Source organism: Mesocricetus auratus, unplaced genomic scaffold (assembly GCF_017639785.1).
Source record: "Mesocricetus auratus isolate SY011 unplaced genomic scaffold, BCM_Maur_2.0 Super-Scaffold_100042, whole genome shotgun sequence".
Taxonomy (NCBI): domain Eukaryota; kingdom Metazoa; phylum Chordata; class Mammalia; order Rodentia; family Cricetidae; genus Mesocricetus; species Mesocricetus auratus.
The window spans coordinates 4224640-4237701 of record NW_024429219.1 but is presented as its reverse complement, the minus strand read 5'-3'; the positions used below and the strand labels follow the sequence as shown (position 1 = coordinate 4237701).

The window sequence follows — 13062 nt, the reverse complement described above, 5'->3', positions numbered from 1 at the left end:
CATGTTGTTGTCCCAGGGCCTCTGGCCCTGCTGCTATCTGCCCGTGTGCATGGTCAGAGAGATCCCTCATCGTCCCATGCCCTGCTGAAGTCTCCTGGACAGAGGACAAGTCTGAAATAGCATACCCTGTCCCCTTTCTCAAGGCTAAGTGATCATGGGAGAGCGTCCTGCATGGGAGGCATCCCTGGACAGTCACCCACTGCAGCGCCAAGCCAGACCAAACTACAAGTTGCCTCTGCGGCCAACGGGAAAGCATGGCCTGGGTCAGAGACAGCCTGGTTTGTGCTGGGCACATCCACCAGAGAATGACGGTCATTGCCAACCAACAGGGCCAGTGTTCCAACAATTGGTTAGATGTTTTGAAATCCCAGCTGTCCCAGGAGTCCGACCTCTCTCTGTTGTCAGAGACTGGCCTAGAAGCCTTTGTTCCCAGGACAGACGCAGCCTCCAGAGGGCTCAGCCTTTTCAGTCTGTCTGGCCAGGTTTGAAAGTCTGTGTGGCCAGCAGCCGGGATTCACTGGAATGTGGCCATTCTGTTGTTGCCATAGGCTTCTGGAAACCTAGGTTTCTCCTCACCCAGCCGATTCAGGCAGTCAGCTGGCTGGACAGCTGGGACAGAAGGCAGCTGTCAACTCTGTCCTACCAAGTGTCCAGGGTCTCCTTCGGAAGGTTAGGGAGGCTGCCACCTCACCCACACAGGTGAGGGGTTGGAAGTCAGTGCCTGACTAAGGACAGTTAACTAAAGTGACTCAAGTTCCGGTCAATGAGAACATTCCTGGCACCGACAACTCTGGGCCAGACTGGCCACGGACTCCACATCCAGAGAAAGAATCCAGGCGCTAACTGGGGGTAGGGTGGGCCTCCAATTCCAGAAAAAGCAGGAAGGATCCTCCCACTATTGACTTGGAGGAGGAGCCTGAAGGGCAGGTCCTGGGGTCCGAGTGGCCACCTCTGGGCATGTGACCACACCCCCGGCAGGAAAGAGCAGGATTGTAGTCAGAGAGGCAACAAGTTCAGGTTTGCATTCTGTCTGTCCTGTGTTTGTTGGTTACGGTTTGTAAATCCTCCATGTCACCCAGACACTGAACGTGACAGCCAATCGTGTGATTTAACTCACTGAGTCCCCAGAGTCTCCCGAGAGGCACAACTGTAAATCCCCTATAGAGGCGAGAAAGCTAAGGCCCAGAGAGGTTGAGCCTCTTGCCCAAGATGGCACAGCCAGCAGGAATTTCAGTCCAGACCCCTGGGAGAGATGACAAGACTGAGTCTGGGGTCCGTGGCCCCACAGGGGTGGCTTGAGCCTGGGCCGGGGCAGGACCGAACACTGAGACATTCTGGGAGCAGAGAATGGTGTGGGCAGCTGGCGTGTGGCCAGCAGCCCCAGGCTGCACTTGTCCCCGGGCTGTGGTGGGCGTATGGGTGGGCGACAATGGTGAAGCCGGCTACGGGACAATGACTGGGTCTCCCAGCAGAGTGGGAGGCCCCTGGGACCTCCTGGCTCTAAGAGGCCTGTGACTGGCACTGCCCCCACACTATTGAGGGTCCAGAGAAGACCCCCCGTTTTGAGGCCCGTCCATAGTTAAGTGGCTATTAGGTCAGGGAGGATTTTTTGAAGCTTGAAGAGCCTAAGGCAGGACAGATCCAGGGAAGAGGCTGACTGGGGTCTGAGGCTCAGGGGTTGGGGAGGGGCTGGGACCTGGCTGAGGCTGCAGAGATGGGCTGGTTACCCGTCAGAATTAATGCTGAGGGGAGGGAGATATGCCGCCCACACTGGGCTCTGCCATTCAACCCTCCTGCAGGAACCAATGCAGGGCACACTGCTCCCGACCAGGGGATTGGCGTCTGTGGCCCAGGCCCTTGCCAGGGGTCACCAGAGAACACTGGCGCCTTGACACATGCTTCCAGAAGGTGGGGCAGTTCTCCTGTTTACCTGGAGCAGAAGTCTGGTTGGAGGTTGGGGAGGGGAGCAAGCCAAAGCAGGAGAGCCAGAGGGCTGGGAAGAAGCCAGCATCCGTCCCTGCCAGGTTATATAACAGCACCCTGATGCAGCTTAATTTGAACAGGCTCTGTGGCAGACCTGAAAGGGGCCACCTCACTCGCACCGCACGTGAGCTGGGCAGCTGGCATACAGCTGGCTCTGCTCAGCTGTCCTGGCATGCAGAGGAGCCTCAGACACCGGGAAGAAAGAAACATTGGTCACCTGCCCCTGGGCATCCTAGAGCACCACAAGGGGTCACAGTGAGCCTTACCTGGTAAGAGAGAGACATGGAGCCCCCTTAGTGGGAGAAGAAAAAAACCCACCTCTGGGGCTAGAGAGACGGCTCAGAAGTTAACAGCATTTGTTGCTTTTGCGGAGGACCTGGGTTCAATTCCCAGAACCCACACGGTCACACACAACTGTCTGCATCTCCAGTTCCAGGCATTGATATCTGTCACTGATGGTGCCCAGACATTCATGCAGGCAAAATGCTCATGTATAAATCTTTTTTAAAAAATCCCCAAGTTGTTATTCCCTCCAGGTCAGCACTATCCCTCTGGCTGAGTCCCTGCATGGCCTTGTGAGTGAGGGGTCTCTCCTGCCACCACTGCAGAGGCAGGTAATGGCTCCCTGGTCCCATTTTTAAAAGACACGCGCACACACAAACACAATATTCAACTCTTTTTTTTTTTTTTTTTTTGGTTTCTCTGTGGCTTTGGAGGCTGTCCTGGAACTCACTTTGTAGACCAGGCTGGCCTCGAACTCACAGAGATCCACCTGCCTCTGCCTCCCAAGTGCTGGGATTAAAGGCGTGCGCCACCAACGCCCGGCCTCAATATTCAACTCTTAAACCCTAGTGCTCTGAACCCATTTTGCAGATGTAGATTCTGAGACTCCAAGACCCACCAGCTACTGCAGCAGGGGGCAGGACTCAGAGCCAAGCCCAACTCAAAGAGACTTGCCTTCCGTGGCCCAGCGCTAAGGGTCATCATCAGAGTAACTGAAGGCTAAGGTACGGTAAGTGCTCCCGAGGACTCCATGGTCTCATTCACCAAAGGCAGTGCAGAGTCACTTCCTGGGTGCATCGGCCAGCTCTGACCACCTGCGTCTCTTCCTCTTTTGACCCCTTACTCAGCAAGACCTTGCAGTGGTCCCCTGTCCAGGCCCTCAGAAGGCACTTCCGCCCCTAAGGAAACAGCTGTGGCTGGCAGAGGGCTCAACCTCTCCCCAGGGCGAGGCCACCACCAGACACTGGAGTCTCCAAACCCCTGGACGTCTGGCTCCTGGGCCAGCCCGTTTCTCACTGGAACTCAGCAGGGTCTAAAAGTCTGGACAAGGGCCAAACCTTGGTCCCAAGGTTCCCAGTCCCAGGAGGCCCAAGTAGAGAGTACTGGCTGACTGGTCTACACTCCGTGTGGATAGAGAGGTACCTAGAACCCCGAGTGTGAGGTAAGCCTTCAGGGCCACCCGACTGGCTCTGGTCCCTAGCTCTGTATACCTCGGTGACCAAGAGGGCTCTGTGGGTGGGTGAGGTTGGATGATGAGAGCCACCCCTGGCTCAGAACAGTGTGTCTCAACTGCGGGAATGGCGCTGGGGGTCTGCCAGGGCTCTTCTCTCTCTCCCTAGCACCATGCGGCACCTGGGCAAGTTACCACCAGAGCCATCAGCATCTCCATCTCTATCCTGGACATGGGGTGGGGACTAAAGGAGAAACGGATGAATTAGCGTTCGGTGTGGCACCAGGCCCTGGGAGCATCTATCATTACGCTTGCCCCCGCGTCTGTTAAGGCATGAAGTCCCTGGACAAGGCCCAGGTGTCCGGCAGCTTCTGACCGTAGCTGTTTCGCAGTCACATTGGCTAAGGCTTTGTCCACGGCACTGGTGGCTGTTTCTTTAGGCGTGGGGAGTCGGTCCTGGTCCACTGAGGGGGTCTCCTGCTCTCTTGCGGGGAGAGGTGAGCCAGGGACGCAGAGTGGGTGTGAGCGCAGACACAAGTATGAAAAATCGGGAGGGCCACTGGGCTTGGGGGCGGTGAGCGTGTGTGCATGGGGAGTTAGAACCCAAGCACGGGAGACTGCCCCACGCCTGTGCACCAGCAGCCCAGGACACTGACCTCTCGGGTGGGTGCCCTCCAGTTGGATTCAGGACCCTGTATTTAGTCTGTAGATAGGTAGGAAGAAAGCTGCTCCCCACTCGGTAGACCTGCCCTAGGGCTGGCTACTCTGAAACCAGAGGCAGGCATGGTTCCTACCCAGCCCAGCTCCTAGATCTGCAGCTCTGGCCTCTACCGGAGCGGGTGCTGATGGATGCCGGACAGCCTCATTCCTGAATGCCCAGACCTACACCGAACTGAACATGAACCAGGACACCCCCAGCATCCCACAGCCTCATGTCCAGTCCACACCGACGGCTGTGATCAGGGCTCAGGGCCCGTGAAGCTAGACGTGAGAGAGGCAGGCAGGCAGGCATGGGCTTCAAATTATTCCAGCTGCCTCTCGGCACCTTGGCCCTCAGCTGGGGATGTGCAGCCCGCCTGGATGGCCACTTCTACCATTCCCCAGCCCCCGACAGCCTGGGGTGACCCTTCTACCACCCTTAGGAAAGCAGCCAGCCCCCTCTGCCTGTGTCCCTCTGTCTCAGACATCAGATCTGGTTGGGTGGGCGCTGCCTGACCCAGGCCAGCACCATAAACCTGGCAGGCTGAGGAGGCACGAGCAGAGTCAGCAGAGAATGGCTGGGAGTCCAACGCAGGGTGCCTCTACCACACGGACATCTGGATGTCTTTCTTTCCTTCCCCCTTTGTAGTGCTCAGGATTAGACCCAAGGCCTCATTCGGGCTAGCACCCCACCACTGAGCTCGGTCTAACCTCACACCACCGCTGTGCTGTACCCTCAACTTTTCATTTTGTATTTGAGCATGTGTGTGGAGGGGAGTCTCACATAGCCTTTAACTTGCTCTGTAACCGAGGGTGACATTACACTTCTGACCCTCCCAAGGCTGGGATTAAAGGCAGGAGCTGCCGCGCCCAGTTTATACAATAATGGAAGTCAAGCTTACGGTTTCGTACCCAATGGGCCATCACTCCCTGCCAACTGAACTGTATATTTCAACTCCTTCTACTTTTTTAAATTTTTTTTTATTTTGCAACTGGGCCTCACTAAGTTGCCCAGGCTGGTCTGAACTTGGGGTCCTCCTCTTCCTCAGTTTCCTGAATAGCTGGGGTTACAGACCTGTGCCTCCAGGCCCACAACAAGTCTGGATTTTTTTTCTTTCTTTCTTTGGTTTTTCGAGACAGGGTTTCTCTGTATTGTTTTGGAGGCTGTCCTGGAACTCGCTCTGTAGACCAGGCTGCCCTCGAACTCACAGAGATCCGCCTGCCTCTGCCTCCCCAGTGCTGGGCTTAAAGGCGTGCGCCACCACCGCCCGGCTGTTGGTATTTTTTTGAGACAGGGTCTTCTCATGCAGTCCCAGTTGACCAGGGTCTCTGGGTTCTCCTACCCCAGCCTCCCGACTTCTGGGATTTCAGACTTGAGCGTCCATCCATGTTCAGTTTTGTTGTTGCTAAGACAAGGTCAGGCCTGGAATTTTCTATTTTCCAACCTTTGCTGTGTGTTCTTCACTCACCCAAGGGTTCCTGTCACCCCAGGCTATACACATGGGACCTGGCCCTACCCCTCCTCCCTTGGTGCTTTTCCTTGGTAGCTCTGTACCCCTAGCCCTCAGTTTCCCTTGCTCTTCTCAGGGCTTACTCTGGGGCCTGTGCTGCAGAGAACAGTGAGGCTCCCTGATGACACTAGGGGTCCTTGGCCTAGGCTCAACCACCCAAGGCTCATCCCTGTCTGTGGGTCACAGGCTGAGGAAGGAGATGCTAACTGGGCAGCCTGGTGAAGGGTGAAGAGAAACTCAGGAAGAGCCCAGCCAGCATAGCTGGCCTCAGAAGTGGGTGAGGGCTTGTGCCCTTTGACAACCTGGAAGCCCTCAGATCAACAGAGTTGGGAGATACTCTCAGTGTCCCCTGGCATTCCCACAGGTGCCTTCACCCCTCATTGAGGACCTGTGAGCCAGCTGAGGCTGTTCCGGGTCACAGGTCACGGTGGAGACCCGGAATTGCTCCCCGGGGCAGCACATTTTTCTCCTCTGAAAACTTATCTTTGCAAAGAGACCAGGAAACAATTGTACTTTTTTTCCAGGCCTCCGCATCCCCAGACGGACGGCCCATCTCCACGGCGGGGGCTCTGAGGGGGCTGGGAAGGCAAAATGTGTAAAATGTCTGTAGGAGGGGAAGAAAGGCGCTTTGTGTGGGGCAGGGGCCCTGGCCATTGGTCAGATGTAAGGCCCTCGGCCACTCCCAGAATGCTCCTTTCTCTCCTTGGGGCAGGGGGGCATTATTGTCAGCCCAAAGCCTGCCTCTCTGCACCCCAGCACCACTGTGTCCGGGTCTTGGGGACTGAGGTCCCTGGAGCCACCCAACTTCTGAAGGTGCGGGCCAGGCGGGGGCACCCCAGGTCTCAACATGTTTCTCTACTGGAGGAAGCGGGGTGCCTATGAGCTGGAGACCCTGCCTGGTGACCTGGACCGGCTGGAGCTGGGGGCTTTGGAGCGCTTTTCCTGGAGCTCGGCTCTGGACATCATCGAGGACTTGGGGGGTAGGTGCAGCCATTTCCCAGAGGACTTTGAGGAGGTGTGGGCTCCTGGTCTGTCTGGCCGCTCCTGCCGGCCAAAGCCTGTGGCCGGCTTGCCATGCGTGTGTTCCCATACATGCACGCCATGCTTGTGGTGCTGTGGGGTCCCTAGCCCCTCTGGAGAGCCACTGCAGGAGGGACAGGTGCCCAAACATGATGTCCAGAGGGTAATGAGCGTGTCGGGGTGCTCTCATCCTGCCAAGTGACCTGTGAGGCATGCCTGCCCCTCGCTAATCTTGGAGAGCCCCAGCTGAAGACCAGTGGCAGCCGTGACCACCTGACCACCTGTCCTATTCCTCCAAGATGAGGCACGGGGCTGAGCTTTTCTGGAACATTGCTGATCTAATGTGAGGATATGGGTCATTTCCTGTATTATCCCCCATTTTACATGTGTGCAGGCAGAACCATGGTGAGATTGTGACCCTCAAGAGGCATGGTGAGCCGGGTGGTGGTGGCGCACGCCTTTAATCCCAGCACTCGGGAGGCAGAGGCAGGCGGATCTCTGTGAGTTCGAGGCCAGGCTAGACCGACAGCCTCCAAAACAGAGAAACCCTGTCTCGTAAAAAAACCAAAAAAAAAAAAAAAAAAAAAAAAAAAAAGAGGCATGGTGAAGTATTGGGGTGCTCAGCTCTGAGGCCCTGGCATAGTTGAGGACAGTGGTATCTCTGGCATTGTCATGAGAGGCTCAGAGCAATCCCTGGGGTGACTTGTCGGAACACCTCCCACAGTGGCAGGCAGATAGGGCCCAGTTTGGGCAGGCTATGATTGTTGTAATTGCTGGTCTCAGTTCAGCAGCGTTGGTTTGCTCTGGACTGGTTCCGTGGGCCTGACCCCTGTGATCCGCTGTGCCTGTTGCTGGAGAACAATCCAGGCCCACAGTAGCCAAGCCAAAAGCTGAGGGCCAGTTTACAGAGTGGCTGGGTCCCAGGCTGTGGTTTGCTTATTTCCAACCTCAAGCTCTGGCATCTCCAAGCCCCAAGCAAAGAGAAAGGGAGTCTCACCAGGGTCAGAAACCCTCCAGCTTGGCTGGAGTCCTTTCATGAGCCCGTCCGGTGGCCAGAGGGCTGGAGAAGGCTGGTTAGGCCTGGGGTCTGCCGTGAGAAGTTGGGGAGCCTTTGGAGCAGATGGGGAGATGAGAACAAGGACGAATGGATGCTTTGGAGCTTTGAAAAGCGCGTTGTTCAGTCCCCAGGTGTGGTGCTTTTGGGACTCGGGTGACTGCTGCAAGAAGACAGACAGGTTTCTTGGCCACTTAGGTCCCAGAGCTCTGGGCTCCATTAGAAGTGTGTGCAGGTGTCTTGAGGGAGAGTCGCTGCGCTGCCTTGGACATGGGTCCATGAGGAGCATGGAAAAGTGGCGGAGGAGAAAGGAGCAGGCGCCAAGATGGGAGAAACGCGTGGCTTGAATCCCAGCCGAGGGAAAAATGCCCCCTTCCCTGAGCCAGAGAACACCTGCGGTCGGTCGAGGGTGGGATGGAGCCACCGCAGGAGGCCACAATCTTCTCAGCTTTACCCAGTCTCAGCTACAAGCCAGGGAGGCTCAGTGGGAGTGCACTGAGCTTTGCGGTGGTCACAATGGCAACAGTTGCAGTGTGTAGAGCCCCATTCTCTCCAGGGTTCTCCGGTGTTCTTTACCCAGGGCGTCCTCTGGGGTTCCATGATGGCCATCTGCCTGCAGCTTTGGGGTCCCTCAGTCACACAGCCGCCCCCTCCCCCCTAGATAATATTCTCTCAGTGGGCATTAAGCCCTGGTCCTGAACCTTCATGCCTATCCTCCGGCCGGGGCTATTCTTTTGTAGCCATTATTCTGGTGAGGCTCCGTGAGGTCACACACGGCAGCACTGAGACCTGCCCTCAGCCCAGGCCTGGAGCCGAGGCTCTCCCACCCACTTGCTCCCGGGGCCAGCTCTCTGTAGGGTGGGTAGGAGCCTGGCGAGGCACTGGCAGCCCATGAGCTGATCCCAGGAGGAGCTGAGGCAGCTGGGTGGGGGAGCCAGGGCACGCAGCTGTCTGTGTGGGATCGGTCCTTCGCTGCCAGCTAGTCCAGTCCCTGGCCTGGACCCACGTGGGTGGGTGTTGGGCCCCAGAACCAGCCCAGCCTGGGGGGGGGGGCTGCACGGAGCATGACTGTCGGGAATTGGAATCTCAAACCCTCTCTGCGGCCCATCTTTCCGTTCCTCTCTCTGTTCCTCCATGGGGGCCTTAGGAGGAAGCTCACAAGCCAGCAGATGGATGGATGAGCAGGGAGGACCCATGGCAGCCTCGGGCAGAGGAAGTAGCCGCTTGGCCATAAGCTTATGTGCTAGAACGGTGTGGACAGTTTCTCTGGCCATCGGAAGGAGGTCTGGATGGGTCATGTCCTGCCTTTGACTGAGCCTGAGGGGTGTGTGCTGCGTGGCTGGGGGGGTAGGGGGGGCACGGGGGCGTGGGTGGGGGCGGGGCAGAGTGAGTGTTTAGACTCTAGCACCAGGGATGATGGCAGCAGTGAATCTGAGTTGTAGGCAGGAACTGCATTAGGGCCTATGGCCTATGTTTATTCCTCCATGGGATCCCCATCGATCCCCTTTTAACTAACACATATGCCAGATTCCCATAGCACAGTGGTTCTCAGCCTATGGGTCATGACCCCTTTGAGGGGGGCAAATGACCCTTTCACAGGGGACACATATCAGAAAAATCCTGCATATCAGATATTTACATTATGATTCATAAAAATAACAAAATTATAGTTATAAAGTAGCAACAAAATAATCTTTTGTTTTTGTTGTTTTGTTTTTCGAGACAGGGTTTCTTTGGCTTTGGAGGCTGTCCTGGAACTCACTCTGTAGACCAGGCTGGCCTCGAACTCACAGAGATCTGCCTGCCTCTGCCTCTTGAGTGCTGGGATTAAAGGTGTGCGCCACCAATGCCCAGCGCAACAAAATAATCTTATGGTTGGGGTCAGCACAACATGAGGAACTGTATTAAAGGGTCGCAGCGTTGCAAGGGCTGAGAACCACTATCACAGCACTTTAGGAAGGGGCTCAAACCTTTCTTTTTTCTGACCACCGCCCAGCTTCAGTTAACTTTCTTACATACCCTAGGACCACCTGTTCCGGGTGGCACCACCCACAGTGATCTGGATCCTCCCCTATCAATCATTCATTAAGAAAACTCCCTGCAGCTGGGCATGACGGACGGTGCACACCTTTAATTCCAGCACTCGGGGAGCAGAGGCAGGTGGATTCTCTGTGAGTTCGAGGCCAGCCTGGTATACAGAGCGAGTGCCAGAGTGCTACACAGAGAAACCCTATTTCAAAAACCAAAAAGCATGGGCTGGAGAGATGGCTCAGCGGTTAAGAGCACTGCATGTTCTTCCAGAGGTCCTGAGTTCAATTCCCAGCAACCACATGGTGGCTCACAACTATCTATAATGAGGTCTGATGCCTTCTCCTGGGGTATAAGCATGTACACAGATTAAAAAACTGTATGCATAATAAATAAATAAAAAAACAAAAAGCAAAGAAAACACCTTACAGACTTGCCTACAGATCAATCTGACGGAGGCTGTTCCTCAACTAAGATCCCTTAGCTCTTCCTAGATCCCTCTAAGTCTGTGTCAACGTGACAAAAAAGCCAACCCAGCATGGCCCCAAGCTCCTTATGTAGCTGAGGATAACCCTGATGCCCTCTCTCCACCTATAGACTTCTGGGCTAGGCATGCAGTACCACACCTCTTGTGCCGTGCTCGGGATCGAACCCAGGACTCCCTGCGTGCTGGGGGAAGCACCCTGCCAACTGTGCTGCACCCCAGCCCTGTGTGTGTACTTCTTCCTTAAGTTTTCTGGGATGTCCTGACTGGGGTCGACTAGAGGGAGTAGGAGACATGAGGACCAGTAGGCACTGGTGCAGGGCGCAGCCCTGGGTCCCACCTGCGCGGAGACAGGTTTTGCTTTCCTCTGCAGCCGGCTCAGTGTTTGCGTGTGTTGGGGGTGGGGGTTGCTACATCCCTTCAAGGACTGTCACAGTTGCTCAAGCACAGGCAGGCTCCCGGGAGGGCTGGGCCAGCGTGGGAGGGGGCATCCAAGGCCACAGCTGTTTCCTGGGAGGGGCAGCCTTTTGGTGATCCGGCCTGCGGCTCAGAGGTAGTGGGCAGGAGGGCTGAAGGACTTGAGAACAGGTGCATCTGTGTTAGCCCCAGGCCCACAGGGGAAGAAGGAAGACACTTGATGCTGGAAGGATCATTTATTTTTATTTAGCACCTAATTGTGCCAGGCATTGCGGTGGTCCTGTAGCCGACGGTGGGGACACAGACTTGGAGTCCTGTAGACCCATACTCTGGTCCCAGCCTCATCAATGAACGCCTTTGTAACCTTAGGGGAGTTTGTTTGTCTGGAATGGCTCAGTTTCTTCATATATAAACGGAGGAGGCAATAGTCATACTTCCTCTCGAAAGTGTTTAAAAACAATTATACCCAATAGAACTTTTGTAGACTAGGCTGGCCTTGAAATTGGAGACTGTCTGCCTCTGCCTCCAAGTACTGGGATTAAAGGCCTGTGCCACCATGCCTGACTTCATTTTATTTTTTTCATGTATTTGAACACTTATTACTGGTTGTTTTATTTTTTTATTATTATTATTATTATTATTTTTGGTTTTTTGAGACAGGGTTTCTCTGTGGCTTTGGAGGCTGTCCTGGAACTCGCTTGGTAGTCCAGGCTGGTCTCGAACTCACAGAGATCCGCCTGCCTCTGCCTCCCGAGTGCTGGGATTAAAGGCATGAGCCACCAACGCCCGGCTGGTTGTTTTATTTTTTTGCTTAATTTAAATTGTTTTTTATTTTATGTATCCGGGTGACTTGCCTTCATGCCTGTCTTTGTGCTACTTTTGTGTTTGGTGCCTGCAGGGGTCAGGAGTGGGAGTCATAATCCCTGGAACTGGAGGTAGCAGACTGTCGGGAGCCACCATGTGGGTCCTAGGAATGAACCCAGGTCCTCTGGAATAGCAGCCAGTGCTTGCGACCACTGACCTGTCTCTCCTCTCCTCTCCTCTCTCTCTCTCTCTCTCCCCTTTCTTAACTTCTTTTGTGCATGGTATATGTACATGATTATATGTATGCATATGGAGGTCAGGTTAACGTAGGGTGTCTTCTTCAATCACTATTATTATTTATTTTATTTGAGACAGGATCTCTCATTATTATGTAGCTCTGACTGTCCTGGAACTTCCTATGTAGACCAGACTGGACTCAAACTCCCAGAGTCCTCTTGTCTCCATCTCCTGAGTGTTGGGATTAAAGGTCTGTGTCTGAGATAGGGTCTCTCACTGAACTTGGAACTCACTGTCCTGCAAGCTGTGGGGAACTAGTGGCCTCCACACTCCCAGGACTGGGGCTACAGACGTGGGGTGGCTTTTTACATGGGTTCTGGGATCTGAACTCGGGTCTTCATGCTTATTCTGCAAGCATGCTGCTACTGCCTGAGCCACCTCTCCAGATCTTTTTTTTTTTTTTAATTTCATTTCTTTTTTTTTTTTTTTTTTTTTTTTTACGAGACAGGGTTTCTCTATATTGTTTTGGAGGCTGTCGGTCCAGCCTGGACTCGAACTCACAGAGATCCGCCTGCCTCTGCCTCCTGAGTGCTGGTTAAAATTTAATTTCTTATGTATACAGTGTTCTGCATGCATGCTGGAAAAGGGCACCAGACCTCATTACAGATGGTTGTGAGCCACCATGTGGTTGCTGGGAATTCCTCTGTAAGAGCAGTCAGTGCTCTTAACCTCTGAGCCATCTCTCTGGCCTTCTCTTCAGATCTTTAACTTTTTCTTTTTTTTTTCAAAAACAGTTTTTTTTTTTTTTGTATGTGTGTGTGTGTAGTCTTGGCTGTTCTGTAACTCACTCTGTAAACCAGGCTGGCCTCAGACTCACAGAGATCCACCTGCCTCTGCCTCCCAAGTGCTGGGATTAAAGGCACGTACCACCACTGCCTGGCTGACATCTTTTTCTAGAAAGATGTTTTAGCTAGGCATAGTGGAGTTTCAGGACAGCTTGAGAGAGACCCTGTCTCAAAAAACAAAATGCCAAACCAAACAAAACATCATTGAAATATTTTACATTTTCCAGGTCTGGGCTAAGGGACTATTGAGGTAGCAGTTGTATCAGTGGTAAAGAGCACTTGCTGGTCTCGCAGAGAATCTGAGTTCAGTACCCAGCACCCACAGGCTCACACCCTCTTCTGGCCTCCACAGGTACCTGCACATATGTGTGGGAACATGCACACACATATACATACATACATACAAGACAGACTACTTCTTGAGAGGCCTGGCTTGGGTTTCATGTAGACAGCACACCTGAGTGTTGAACTTGCCTCCCCTTGAGGGACCCCTCGCTGCAAGGGGCCAGAGGCTCCCGTCTGGGGCC

General features: G+C 54.3%; 1 protein-coding gene across 1 annotated transcript in view; it reads left to right on the top strand.

Annotated features, from left to right (window-relative positions):
• The first annotated feature begins 3277 nt into the window (after nucleotides 1-3277).
• The window catches only part of Plekhg5 (pleckstrin homology and RhoGEF domain containing G5), a 40956-nt gene continuing 31171 nt past the window's right edge, over nucleotides 3278-13062 (top strand). The window contains exon 1 of the mRNA XM_040734864.1: nucleotides 3278-3427. The gene's annotated coding sequence lies outside the window, so the exon portion shown is untranslated. The remainder of the gene's footprint in view (nucleotides 3428-13062) is intronic.